This window comes from Paroedura picta, chromosome 4 (assembly GCF_049243985.1).
Source record: "Paroedura picta isolate Pp20150507F chromosome 4, Ppicta_v3.0, whole genome shotgun sequence".
Taxonomy (NCBI): domain Eukaryota; kingdom Metazoa; phylum Chordata; class Lepidosauria; order Squamata; family Gekkonidae; genus Paroedura; species Paroedura picta.
Genome location: NC_135372.1, coordinates 88,601,623 through 88,604,425, shown reverse-complemented (window position 1 = coordinate 88,604,425; position 2,803 = coordinate 88,601,623).

Below are 2,803 nucleotides of genomic sequence, written 5' to 3'. Positions count from 1 at the left end.
TCAGCGTCAACTTCTTCTAAGTCTGTCATTAGCTGTGTACAAATCAAAGGCTTTAACTTCATTTTCAAACCCCTCAGGTACACCCACTTAAGCAGCAAACGTAAAGGGAACTATCAAAAATAGTTATTTAGTTCTAGTAAACACATTACTTCTACATAGATTTTTCTGGTATTGCAATTAGTATATTCTTTAAGTTAGATAGTATAGCCAGTTTTAAACATGTAGATAAAATATGTCTTTAATTGTAACAGACTCTTTCTAATGTTTGTTCTATTAAAAGGATATGGTTAGAACTTCAGGACAACATAAATCATGTGAATATCCCATATTTTTCAAATTAAGACCCATTGGTCCTTCTGGAAATATGTTCTTGAGTTGCGCGTGGTGTTCCAGAATGCTTGTCTTAGTTGCTCACATGCTGCTTCCAATATAGCTCCTCCCTCAAGGACAAATGACAGCATATATATTCTGGTTTTGCAATTATATTTCTTAAGTTAGATCAGCCTTTCCCAACTTTTTTACCATTGAGAAACCCCTAAAATATTCTTCAGGCTTTGAGAAACCTCAGAAGTGGTACAATCAGGCAGAATATAGTTGGGAAGCATAGCTGTGTATGTGCCCACCCAGAGTCCCTCACATTCCCACCCCCTCCAGGCATATCATTGGCCATTTTTGGGGGGAGTCAACATAACCATATATGGTCGTATTACCTGATAAATGTTTAACATTTTTAAAAAATATATATAAAAAATGAATTACCTCCCACCCATTCAGGAAACCTTCCAGGGTCATCAAGAAACCCCCGGGTTTTACAAAACCAAGTTAGATAGTATGACCATGTCAGTTTCAATGGCAAAATGATGTGCTACACATATTTCACAATGGTGGTGCCCAACAATTCCTAACCCCATTATGTGGATCTTATAACCTTACTAAAAGTTGTTTCAAACTTTGTCTTATGTATTGGCCATGTTGTTCTGAAGGCTGTTAGGGTGGTTTGATTTGAAGTGTAAAATGGAACACTTACCTGTGCATTCTCTACATATACTTACGTCCAGTTCATCCTTATCATTTGGTGACCAAGGGAATGGCCAAGTTGTTAAAGGAACCAGTGAACATATTTGTGGGATAGATCCCATGGACATTTTAGTTAGCTGTTTAAATATCTGTGAGCCATCCAATCCGTGTCTCTCCCCCCCCCCCTTGCTTCTGAACTTGCTGGTTTGGGGAAATTCCGGCTCAGTTTAGTGTTCGGGGGCCACTCCAAACCCCAAACCTGTTTTTCAGTACATGCCCATCTCTACCCATAACCTTCAGCAGCAGCATAACTTAGCACTGGAAGAATGTTTACAATATCAATATAGCTAAGGTTTTTCAGGATGGATTGGGTTCATGAGTTCCTCCATTTCCAACATGCATACTTTCCCCTTCCCCATATGCTTCCTGCACTCCTACATCTTGCAGCCTTCTTCTCTAATGTACACTTACACCTCTTCTTATATATGTTCCTGTACATTTCTGTCATCACATATCCCCCCTCCCCTTCTCTCTCAATCAGTAAAGTGGGTAGTGCATCTTTTATAAACCATCCTCCTCTCCTTTTGCACAGCAGCAATGGCAGCATAAAAGGGGTGAGGTGCTGCAATTTTTCCAATACTTGAAATTTGCATCATCCACACAGTAAGTAAATCATTCCAAATGGGGTGGGGGGAATGGTGAGCAGAGGACTAAAATGGCACTTTATGTAACATGTGCAAGGAATATTTTGCTGCCATTTTTATTAGCTGATAGGTTACAAGAGAGATCTATGCACTCATATTCCCCACCACCTACAGTTACAAACCGGTACTCTTATGTTAAAGATATGCATAACCTCTTTCATTGGCTTCATATAGAACAGTTTGGTTGAGCCACTATACAGCAGTTCTCAGGAGATGATCCTTGTTGGGATAAGGAAGATCTGCCATGGCTTTCATTCCAGCAGGAAGCGCCATTGAATCATCCTTTAGAAACTCAACCCTTGCTGTTATTGGCTCTATTGGGAGCAGAATAAAGGCAGAGAAAGGATAACGGGAACTTTTAGAGTTGTAAAGGGAGAATAAAAATGGAAATGGCTCTTCCTTATGTAGACCAAAGAATCTGTGTACTCATGCTTGCCACAAGAATGTTACTGAGAACAGCCTCCTTGTAGAAAGCTATCTTCAGCTGTAACATTAAGAACTGTGTTTAGAGTATTAGACTAGGATCTGAGAGATCCAGATTCAAATCCCCACTGTGGCATGTTGGGCAACCTTGGGCACTCACTCACAACCTAACCTACTTCATGGGATGAAATGAGGACAGAAAAGCTATGTAAGCTGTTTAGGGTCCCCATTGGGAAGAAAGGTGGGTATAAATCTGTTCCACATAATATATTTCTGTTAAGGGCTTGAAGGAGGAGCATGTCTCATGGCTTAAGTGCCACTCAGCACTTAACACCCACTCAGGGCAGCTGTCCCCCCCCCCCAAGCGCTTCCTTCAACCAGCTTGCCTCTCTGTCCAGTGGCTTCCTTCTGAAGATCAGAATCTGCAGGTCTCTGCTGCATGAGAGCTACCCCTGTCGGTGAGTTCCCTAACAGCTGCCTGCAGCCTTCCCAGGTCCTGGGGGGAGGGAGAGGCCACCCGCAGAGTTCTTCCACCTCCACCACCCCAATCTAGCACCCGTTGTATTCCTGAATGCAACGGGTTTGGCTCCTAGTAAAGTAAAATAAGTGACAATCTTATGAACATGACTTTCAGCTTCAGTCTCCATTTGGAGACTGGC